This window comes from Limulus polyphemus, unplaced genomic scaffold (genome assembly GCF_000517525.1).
Source record: "Limulus polyphemus unplaced genomic scaffold, Limulus_polyphemus-2.1.2 Scaffold5204, whole genome shotgun sequence".
Classification (NCBI taxonomy): Eukaryota; Metazoa; Arthropoda; class Merostomata; order Xiphosura; family Limulidae; genus Limulus; species Limulus polyphemus.
In genome coordinates this window covers 62455-75367 of record NW_013670814.1, presented here as the reverse complement: position 1 = coordinate 75367, position 12913 = coordinate 62455, and positions in this window count along the sequence as shown.

Below are 12913 nucleotides of genomic sequence, written 5' to 3'. Positions count from 1 at the left end.
TATTATCAGACAATATTGTGTTACGTAGCTCCAGGTACGTTAATTATAAATAAGATACATTATTATCAGACAATATTGTGTTACGTAGCTCCAGGTACGTTAATTATAAATAAGATACATTATTATCAGACAATATTGTGTTACGTAGCTCCATTTATAATTAACGTACCTCACACAATTTATTAAAATACAACGTACGGTCTTCAGTTTAATTTAGTATCCTAACTGTGTTTTTTTTTATATCTTTTTCAAATGTATCTCCGCCACTTATTCGATTTTCAAATTAACGTAAAAGTCAAGTCTTTCACTGGCAAAACTCGAACGTACCGCCGTCTTATATAATCGATAACAACTTACAGTGGGTGATTCATTATTAATAACTTCTTATCAAAAGTACACTAATTATATAAATCAGAACTAAAAAGTAAGTTATAAATTAATGAAGTCAACTGTCTCGAAATGGATAACGTCACAAATCAATATACAAGAAGACTAAAATATGCAGCGGTCTTAAGATTATCTAAGTTTACAAATAACCATTCAGATCAAGGCCACAAAGGCAGCTAGCTGACTGAGCATTAGCAAGAGGAAATATTGTATCTGATGAAACAAATTCAGTTGAAGTATCCAACGGTATAGAATCCATCTTTTTTTCACTTCCACAGACTTACGAGTTTGAAGCAGATACTAGGCACGTTAATGCTTTTGCTCGTAGAAACATCATGTTTGTGCTATTCTGGCTCGTTTCTAGGACCGATTTGTGTGAAGTAAATTCTGTAGAATGTATCTCGCTAGATTATATAATGTTCTTCTAATACAATTTCTTGTCATCATTATAGCACACTTACAACACTTACACGGTTCGAGAATATCCGTATTACTAGCTATTTTCATATAGTGATTTGATGCCCCTCTCGTTGAATTTTTCCAGTAATGTATCACGTAGCATGCTTGAGTAACACGTATTTCAACTTGTATAGGTTTCAATTTTGTAATTCGTCCTGAAAAATCGCAGGAAAAATCTCTTGCATTAGTCTGTAGTCGTATTTATCTATTATTGTTTATAAGAATCCGTTATTTACTGCATTGTTCGTGACCTTTGTAACTTATTGTTCATTAGTGAGACTGGTCGCAAAATCAGTGACTGGATTCGTGAACACAGACTTACCAATGTCAGGAGTAGATATGGCGAACATAGTGTGGTTGGAATACTATTATTGTACACTTTTCTAATTCTTATCAAAAATATAATCGGACTAATGTTAATGTTTAATGACAAGTAAACTAACTATTCATACTTTGCCACCTTGAAATACGTATATACAGAGTACATTTGAATATGACTTGTAATGGCAACTATAGGAGGATATTCCAAACGTGGTACTATATGTGGGGTAGCAGTAATAGTGAAACAGTAGTTATGAAATAATGACGTAAATGACAGAGAAGCAGGTGGAGAAACAAAGCTGATAAGTGAGGGGGTAAAATTGGAAAGCGTCGGAGAAAGTCATAAGTTCAATTATAAAAATGAAAACTTCTCTACCTGTGTTGTATAAATGGGGGCATCGTTCTAAGCGTTCACGTAAATAACGATCTGTTGGTGTAGATCTAGAAATAGTCTGAGTTGCGACAAGTCATGTTTGTCGTCTGAAAAGTGTCTAGAGAAACATTTGTACGCCCTTCTTTTTGTATAACATTATTGCATTCGTTACGTCAAAATATAGCTTAAAAATATGCTTTGGGAACATCTGTTGCAAACATCGTTATCGCTTGTTAAAATAGAATTGGCAAAGTATAATTATAATTGATTTAATTCTGATTAGGTATTAGTATTAATATTATTATATTTTTATCACTGTATCCCATACATATATCTAGCCCCTTAGGGATTAGGAATTCATTATATTTACGTTTCGCCAGCTTAAAAAAGGCTTATATAAACAGTGTTCCGACTACTACTGGGTTTATTGTATCCCAGCCTCCCTAATGAGGTCTGGATTGAGCGAAACGCGTCGAGTAGTCCAAGAGTTGGCGGTGGGTGGTGATGACAAGCTGCCTTCCCTCTAGTCTTACACTGCTAAATTAAAGACGGCTAGCGCAGATAGCCCTCGTGTAGCTTTGCACGAAATTCAAACAAAGTAAAGTCTTACACTCATCTATCTGATAGACAGGCATTTGTATGACCCTCTTATTAGTTTTACCAACGAATAGTGGGATTGACTGCACATTATAACGCCCCCCACGGCTGAAAGAGCGAGCATGTTTGGTGTGACGGGGATTCGAACCCGCGAACCTCAGATTACGAGTCGAGCTCCCTAACCACCTGGCCATGCCGGGCCCTGAGTGTAAGAGACAAGCATTACTGTTATGTAACCAAGGTAAACTATTTAATTCCAATAGCATAATTGTTGTGGTTTAGTATTTAATGGCATACCACATAATGCACATCATCGCCACCATTTTGTAGCCTTATTATGGATGGCGTTTCTAAGTATCTGTAGATACAACTTATTTCAGGCTTCTGTTTTATTTCTCTTTACTCATTACATTACTTAATATGCTTAAGGGTATTCACATTTACCTCTTATAATGTGTTGAATGTATTTCCACTTACTGAACTGGTGGCATGTTGCTTTTCAAAGCATGGATGTTATCCTTGTGATGAGAACTCGAGCCCATTACTAAATTAGATCTTTTTTTTCTTTCTCTGATGCAGATAAACAGAAATAGTCTTATTGATGGATACTATTCAACCATTTTTATCTTTCTGCTTTAGAAATATTATCTTAGTTAAAAAGATGCAGGGATTTTGCTCTGTTTTTGGCTTTACATTGGCAGAAAGCACATTTGAATAAAGAAACAAGACGAATATGCTAAATTCAGGTGACTTATTTGTTTTCTCTGTATTGTAATTAAGCACAAAGCTACACAGTATCTTGTGGTATAAGTCTCCTTGTTTGTGTGTTTGTTATTAAGCACAAAGCTACACAGCATCTAGCGGTATAAGCCTCCTTGTTTGTGTGTTTGTTATTAAGCACAAAGCTACACAGCATCTAGCGGTATAAGCCTCCAGACTTACTGATGAGTTACAGGTGGCATTATCAAAGGAAAGAAATATCCCAAATCACTTATCACAACATATGTGATGAATGAAAACATTAAAAATGGTACTTTTGATCAATAAAACTGTGTTATCACAACATATGTGATGAATGAAAACATTAAAAATGGTACTTTTGATCAATAAAACTGTGTTACATTAATTTTGTATTTAAATTTAAATGGTCTGGCATGACCTGGTTGTTAGGGTGCTCAATACGGAATCTGAACATTCTCGCCCTTTCAGCCGTGGGGGCGTTATATAGTGATGATCAATCCCACTATTCATTGGTAAAAGAGTAGGCCAAGATTTGGCGGTGAGTGTTATTGACTAGCTGCCTTCCCCCTTGTTTATCACTGCTAAATTAGAGATGGCTAGCGCAGATAGCCCTCGTGTAGCTCTGCACGAAATACAGAAAAAACCAAACAAACTAAAATTAGATAACACATACATACTACTATTGCAAATTAGGTTAAACTGAAAATATCGTTATTTACAGAGATATCGTGGTTGAGGCTGAATAATAGGATAAAGTTTTTCTTTCGTTTCAAACTTATTCAGCTGGTTAGATACAACAGTACCCAAGGACAGTAGGTCACCCAGATAAAGATACTACAAATGAATTATATTCCAGTTAAATAACGTAGGTTCCAAATTGTTGGGGACCATGTTTCGAACTCGCGATATCCTGTTGAACTCGTTCCTTACATTCCGCTCTGGACTATATAAAAGAAGTAATTTATCCAGGTATTGGGTTAAGTGTAGTCATGTCGGGTGTGTGTTTGTTGCTGATTTATTGCCCCACCCTCTGGTCAACAGTTCTGAATTAGGGAAACAATATCTGAACCTTGAGGTCTCTAACATGGCTGTTTAGTTCATTTGTTGCATAAGGTGACGTTAAGTTGAAAACACTAAATTTACAAATTTTTTCTTGAATCAAGTCAACAGTTTGATTGTATAACTCGTCCCCCTGTGGGATAGCAGTAAGTCTTCGGATTTGCAACGCTAAAATCATGGGTTCAATTCCCCTCGGTGGATAAAGCAGATAGCCCCATGTGATTTTGCTATATGAAAAAACCCAAACACACACAGAGACTGTATGAATCAAATGATACAATGGCATAGTATTCTTTAAGTTAAATTAATTAGCAACTGTACAACTGTTCAGATAAGGGATTCTCTTTAAATTAATTATTCATGAATTATAAACATGGGAATTAATAACTATGCCATTGTCCCATCGTAATCTTGAATTCATACATCATAAGAATTTTTGATAAAATTTCACGAATCAATCAATGTATACATGTAATGCAATTACCTTTTCTCAATAAGGAACGAGTCTTATTTATTTATTTAGTAATTCTAGAGGAACAAAAACACTTAGGGAGGTAGATCAGTTATAACCAGCTGATATTAATTCAACCATTCCTAATGCTGTTACAAACATCCTTGACAGTAACTTCTTCTTCAAGTTTGTGTTAGCGTTTATCACGTATACTGGTTTTCCTTGGATTGTAATATTACTCTATATACGTGTTTACACAAACACTCATATTTAACGTACAGTACTTCATCACGTTCAGCTGAGAAAGTGAATTTGGAAGCAATGGCGCCTAAAGGTACTGATGTTGTTTTCGGATGTGCTTAGCTCGATACTAAAACGTGCACATTTCCTGAAATAAATCAATTACTTTTTGTTCACAAAGCATGAAGGCGATGGAAAAGTTTTAAGTAAGGTATTCTATAGCAAATTTGAAAATAATTTAATCTTAACTTGTTTTAAATTCTGTTAAGCTTAAGAGAAGCGACACAAATTTGAATATAAATTTTTAACAACAGTCACAGGCTCACCGGGAGATCAAAGAGAGTATCCTAGTGTATAGTTATATTTTTCTGCTGTTATTTTGAGTCGTACGATAAACACCTTAATAAGTTATATCCAAAAATCTTAAAAAAAAAGTTTTCCTGTTATCTCAAATAAGAATTGTCTCTGTAAAAATTAAACAACAACAACAAAATGAGTGCTGTTAAACAGAATTTTTAATTTGAGAACATTTATTTCTTTTTCAAAAAACGTTTTATGCGTGATTTGAGGCATTCGTAAAGTATTAGCTATACAATCTGAATGACACTTTGATTTATCGTGTTAATATAGAAGACAAATTAAATTGCACTAATGAAATTATTCCACGAGAAAAATATATTAGATTAATCAGTTTTGTGCACAACAATGTTGGAGGAAGAATTTGTGCCACTAAGTAAAATTCAACCTCGGGCATAATTTTACATTACTTTAAGATATATCTATAAGTATGATGCACCTCTAGATTATATGATCTTCCACCAAGAGATTACAGCATTTGTTTGACGTTTAAATTTAACTCCATCAAAGAAAATAAAAGTAACATCTTAAAACCATTACAAATTAGCAATTTCTTTGTTATTCGTAAAAAGTTCCCCCCAGTGGCACAGCGGTATGTCTGCAGACTTATAACGCTAGTTTCGATACCCGTGATAGGCAGACCACAGATAGCCCATTGTGTAGCCTTGTGCTTAATTACAAACAATCGTAAAATGTTCCAAGACCATTTTATTTCAACTGCAACTTCCAATTAAAGGTATTTGTTTTTTGTTTACTCAGGTTATGCTATAACAGTGAGATTTTAAAATTATGGATTGTTATTAATCAAACAAATATATTATTCCCTAACCGGATCTTGCTATCGAAAATGTTGTGATATCATCTGAGGGTGGTTAACGGTTACTTGGTTTGGTTTCTTGACTGAACGTAATTACAACAAAATCTCTGTGTGTAAATGAATATTTATGACACGTAGGCCAACGGAACGTGCAAAGCCTTCTCACTTTAACTGAAAATAATGACATTCTAATTAATTTATGAACTACTTTAATATGAGTATGAATACTTGTAGATCATCCCAAGCTTAACTAACTCCATTTCGCCGCGATCCTATAACTGATACGGTAATCATAGGGATTGAAAAGTTGTAGTATATATAATTTTCTACTAAAAAACTGATTACTGTTGAAAACATTTTTCAGCATTTCTTTGTATCTCAAATAAAAAAGTGAGGCTTTAGAGACTCAGAAAGAACTTTTAAAGTTGTAAGTAAAAAGAAACAAGAAAGCTAACTCGGAAAAAAGATTGAAACAACTGTGTATTTTTAATATTCCAACACAGATTTTATATCATCTAGTGTGTTTTTTCTTGCTGACAACGTTTGTAAACAGCACGACCTGAGGAAGATTAATTTGCGTTAACTAAAATGATGTCAGAAGGAAGACGTTGAAGATAAAATAAAATTCTGGCAGAGTTCTAGGTGAAATAAAAAGCTACACTTTAAAATGATGACTAATTGGATTTACACAGATTTGTTCTTGATGTTAAATTTAATAAAAATACTGACTTTTGAAAATCTGTAAAATTGTGTAAGCAAAGCAGTTACAGTAACTACATAAAAAAAAACATGAGTAGTAACTATGCTAGTCGCTGGTGCCTGAAAATATGGACATGAGTTTTGATTTGGTAACTAACCATGTACTATGTTATAATGATATTTTGTGCATTCAGAAGAACCTAATTAAGTTATTTAAGCCATTTTTGAGGGTTTTGTAACACTTTATCTTGGGTATGAAGTTGCAGAGACTTTTAGGGGTGTTGTAATGGCATATTACAGGTCAGGAAAATACCAGAAAATAACCGTACTTTCCCTTTTATATCTTTAAGTGTTCAAGAGTGCTTTTTCTCAAGGCAATATACAGTTTGAAAATATGACAATGTATCATTATTTCAATTATTAATCATTGGAATCAAATGATTAATAAAGTATATGCTAGCAAACACAGTTACTTCCAATACATCGCACATCATTTGTTCATGTAACTTGTGAAGAACTAAGTACTTACAACATGTTTTTATAATTCTACATATCGTATTTGTCAAAGTAACCTGATCTTGTGAACCACTAAGATCTTCAGAAGTGAACGTACTGTTAATCTATAATATTCTACACTTTTTCACAAAGACTATTCGTCTACAAACGCACCTTTTCGGGAAATTAAAATTATAGTAAAATAATGGAAAATATGTTATAGCTTTATCAGCACCTAAAGATTTTGAATAAAGCTTGTTGGGGCGACTATGAATCTGAGGGTTCATGTTTCACCTTCGCACTAGTTGACAGTGGATGTTATTGACTATCTGCCTTCCATCTAGTCTATCAGTTCAAAATTAGGTATGACTAGTACAGATAACCTTTTTGTAACCTTTCGCAACGTTCTGAAACAAAGAATTAAAGCATCTTCAACAAAGTATAGCAATGAAGTCTACGTGATGTTTCTTACAATTATAACATGTTTTGCAACAACATTTTTACAACAGAGTAAATCGGAGTAAAACGTTACACAGCGAAATGTAAGATGTAACATAAATCACGGGAGTGATTGCTCATCCAGAATATTTCATAGATGTATCTAAGTCCTTACAATACATGTATGTACACACAGGCTGCGGATCTAAGGGGGGAGAGCACTGGGAAGAGATATTCTATTTAACACTTATTTGTGTATCTAAACGCTTCGTGAACAAGAACTGTATATGTTTCAGTTTTTAAGTGCCCATGCTTTCTTCGATGTAGTCATGAAGTATTAGATAACTCTGATTGATTATACTAGCAGAAACAGCCGCCCTACATAGGGCGGCTATTTCTGCTAGTAATTACTAATCATAGTATTCATGCCTCATTAAAAATAGTTAGAAAAATGAACATTTTCTAAAAAAATGAATTTTTTTATCTGGGAAGTATTGCACGGGAAAATTATTCGTATTGTGCTCTTTAGTCATACGCAACTCATTGCATCAAAATGATCCAATGTACAGAGCTCAAAATGTTCATAAATTTTACTGATGTAAACTGTAATGTATTTATATACATTAAAAGTGGTACTGTTTATTAAAAAATATATATATTAAGAACTCCAGTTTCTCAGTACTACATTTGAAAATTACATCAATAAAGATATAATCAAACACGTACAGTCCTAGTGAAAGTCTTATTCTTGTTGTGAGTAGAGTACTTTTATTTAAAATTGTGTTCTTTTATAAATAAATGGTTGTTGCACAAACCATAGTCATTGTTCTAATTGTCTGAATTTTGAATACCCAAAAGTGTGGAATTTATATGGATTTTTGTTTGTGGTACTATTCAAAAGATGGTGGAGGAGTTTTAGTTACATACATAGATACTGACATACACGTTACGTCCATTACAGTAAGATGACTAAAATTAACATAAATATAAAATATTTTAAAATATTAACAATATACACTATTCACAAATGAAATATGTCTAAATGGATTATATATTCATAATAATTAATTCAATTGGAAATAATATTACACCTGATTTATATAACACATTGAAATTTTAGTCTTATTGTTCGCCTGATTTGACTTCTAAAATAACTCAATATTTTATTTTAATGATATATTGTAAGGAACTTAATGTATTAAAACGTAAACACTTCAATGCAAATAACAAATAACACACTATATGATTTTCGTAACTATGTATACCTTTAATTTTTGACACTCAGTTTTAGAACATATAATCCATTCTAGAATTATCATGACGTATAAATTATGATCTTAATTTTAATGCAAATACTCACTGTAGGAGCGTCATAACCTTTAAATTGTGACACGCTGATAAATACCAATAATCCTCTTTAGGGTTATCATATCTTATAAGTTGTAACTCTTAAGTTCGGTGCAAATAATCCTCTTGGGATTGTTATAAACAAGTAATCCACATTAGTGCTGTCATGGCCAATAAGTTGTAAAAGTGAAGTTTAGTACAAGTAACCCACATAAAATTATCATAACTAATAAGTTTAGTACAAGTAATCCACATTAGTACTGTCATGACCAATAAGTTGTAAGAGTGAAGTTTTGTAAAAGTAACCCACTTAGAATTATCATAACTAATAAGTTGCGACAGTTAATTCTATTACCAGTAACCCAAATTAGGACAATAAGTTGCACCAGTTAAGTTTAATATAAATAATCTAGTTTCTGTTTGTTTGTAATTAAGCACAAAGCTACACAATCTGTGCTGTACTTACCATCTGGTAACGAAACTCGGTTCTTAGCGTTATAAGCTTTCAGACTTACCGCTGAGCCAATAGGGGGAATGGGGGAAAGTAACCGAGTTTAAGAATTTCATGACCAAAAAGATATAATAGTTAAGGTTAATTAAAAGTAACCCACATTAAGACTGTCATGACCAATAAGTTATCAGAATTTAGTAAAATAACCTAGTTTGGGAGTTTCATGATTTATTAGCTATGATACTTTAGTTTCATACAAGCAACTAAACTAGACGAATTCAAAACTTATCTGCTGAGAAAACAATCAGGAGGATAACTGAAGAACCACAATGCTGACTGCAAAATTACTTTTATATTGTATCAAATAGATCTTATTTTATGTTACAGAGAAAAAAATGTAATATAATTAATTGAATGAAAGAGTATCCGCTCAGAGTAGGAATTATTTTAAAAAAAACACCTAAGGATAAACAAATACATCAAAATTAATGACGAGCTTGTATATTTATATTTTTGCGCAACTTACTTTAATAAAGTGAAAAAAGTGTCAACATTTGGGTAAAGTGTCATAGCTAATAAATCATGAAACTCCCAAACTAGGTTATTTTACTAAATACTGATAACTTATTGGTCATGACAGTCTTAATGTGGGTTACTTTTAATGCGAAATGAAATATGAAAATAAATCGCACGAGATGCAAAATTATCTGATAAATACAAATTTGGAAGATAGATTGAATTCACGAGGAAAGAACAGCGCGTGATGAAAATACATTTTTATGTTGTCATCAAGCTCTGTTATTTTTTCTTTTTCTTTTTGGAAATTCCATTTAAATACATTATTTATATTTTATCACTTCATTTGTAGCTTCTGTAGACCTCGCACCTGAAGACGGCCCATGGCCAAGAATTTGTTTTGTTTAACAAAGACTGAAGACATTTTTATTTTGTGTGAGAGTTGATCATTTAAATCCCAATCTCTATTATATTGTGAGCTGAACTCTCAGACAAACACAGCACAAATTAAAAGAAAACTGGATTATACTGGGATTTGTAATTTGTCCATTTAGTTTTTATCGTGGTTCTAATCTAGAAAAAAAATATTTCCATTTGATAGACTGTTTGTTTATAGTTATGCACAAAACTACACAATGGGCTATCTGTGCTCTGCCCACCACGAAACCCGGATTCTAGCGTTGTAAGTCCGTGAACATACCGCTGTGCCACTGGGGGGGGGGCATATTTGATAAATATATGGAATATTGCTAATAGGTTTCATCCATTTTCAATAGGCCTGGCATGGCCAGGTGGTTAGGGAGCTCGACTCGCAATCTGAGGGTCACGGGTTCGAATCCCCCGTCCTACCAAACATGCTTTCCCTCTCAGTCGTGACGGCGTTATAATGTGACGGTCAGTCCCACTATTCGTTGGTAAAAGAGTAGCCCACGAGTTGGCGGTGGGTGTTGATGACTAGCTGCCTTCCCTCCAGTCTTTCACTGCCACATTATGGACGGCTGGCGGAGATAGCCCTCGTGTAGCTTTGCGCGAAATTCAAAACAAACAAACAGATTATTTTGAATTTTAAAGGACCAAAAATTTTATAAGTTCTTTCCGTTCCTTTACTCATTCCGAATTGTAACATGAATATTTTAAATATTTGTTATAACCTTTGTTACATAATTAGCTCTGACGGAAGATTGGCTGTAATTCTGATAGGTAAAACTGAAGGGAGAAGAAGAAGAAGCAGGCAGAGAGTCACTTGGTTCGATGATGTTAGGAAAAGGATTGAAGACGAAGAGCTTGTGTCAGGAACGTTTGTGCAGGTAGCGAGGAATAAAGCACAATAGGCAACCATTGTTGTCAATCACCAGAATTAGGAAGGACACCATGGATGGTTGATAACCTTTTTTCTTGTATAAAAGAATGGTTTGACTGACTTATAAAACAGTGGATTGATTTCTTATGGTGTTCGTGGAATCATCGCAGCCCAAGAATCACACTTCTGTTGACTTGTTGTTGGTTGTGTATAAAACCTAAAATGTCCTTCACCCACCGCAAGTAATTAACTTACAGGCTCTTCTTTTTTAAGTTGTCCTTGTATAAGGTTACTGATGAGACTTGAAAATTCCCGAAACCGATCTAACTCATAACATGTGGCAAATTCAAGAACAGACTTGGGCCCTTATTTCATTTTTTTGTTTGTTTGGTTGCGTAAGTTCACAGTTATGGCAATAAGAAAAAAAAAGCAGTATCCTATATCTAACGTTGGTTGCGCAATTTAGTTTGTAAACAGAATCAACTGCTAAATTTCTATCGAAATAAACAGTTTAGATCGTAATTTCATTACATAATTATAATAAAACTTAATAATTTCCGTAAAAAGACTGACCATATTAAATATTTCTTTTAAAATCCTAGTTAGAGCGCTCAACTCGCAATCTGAAGGTCGCGGGTTTGAATCCCCGTCACACCAAACATACTCACCTTTTCATCCGTGGGGGCGTTATAATGTGACGGTCAATCCCACTATTCGTTAGTCACAGAGTAGCCCAAGAGTTGGCTGTGGGTGGTGATTACTAGCTGCCTTCCTTCTGTTCTTTTACTGCTAAATTAGGGACGGCTAGTGCAGATAACCCTTGCAGCTTTGCGCGAAATTCAAAACAAACCAAACCAATTATTTTCATACCACACTCATTTCATATATAAATGGCCTGGTGGTTAGGACACTCGACTTGCAATCTGTGAATCGTAGGTTCGAATCCCATCACCGAACATTGCTGTCTCTTTCAGCCATGAGGGTGTTATAATGATATGGTCAAACCTACTATTAGATGCTAAAGTGTAGCCCAAGAGTAGGCGGTAGATAGTGTTGACTAACTGCCTTCCTGTAGTCCATCACTTTAAAATTATAAATGGCTGGCGCAGATAGCCCTTCTGTAGCTTTGCGCGAAATTCAACAAACAAACAATCATATATAAATATATTAATTATAATCGTTAGCGATCTAGTGATGTTCACAAAAAATTTGACTGGCTACTAGTTTCATTTACACTTTAGCATAATATTTTAATCGTCTGACTTTCAATTTTGTTATTCTATTTTATAATGACCAAACTATAATGACATATGAATAGCCTCCCAGTGGCACAGCGGTACGTCTGCGGACTTATACTGCTTGAAACCGGGTTTCGATACCCGTGGTGGGCAGAGCACAGATAGCCCTTTGAGTAGCTTTTTTATACTTAATAACAAAGAACAACGACATATGAATATCTAAGTTACCGATACCGCTTCATGCATAGGTTTTTGTGAAAACTTTAACTTCAACATTGTTGATCAGGACGTTTTTTTCATTATTGATCTTATTGCAATGAACTGTCTGGCTTATCAAATCCTTTATAAGGTTGTCCGTCATCTAAAGTTCAAACTCCCTAGTCGCACAGCTGCAGTTCAGTGGACTTATAACACTAAAACACCGGGTTTCGATAATGGTGGTGGGCATAGCATAGATGGCCTATTGTGTAGCTTTGTGCTAAACTATAAAGAAACGAAAACATCTAGAAGCTCAAATCTTTCTGTCGGAACCTATATCTGAGAGGGTGGACATAACAAATTTTAAAGAACCTATATCTGAAAGGGTGGACATAACAAATTTTAAAGAACCTATATCTGAAAGGGTGG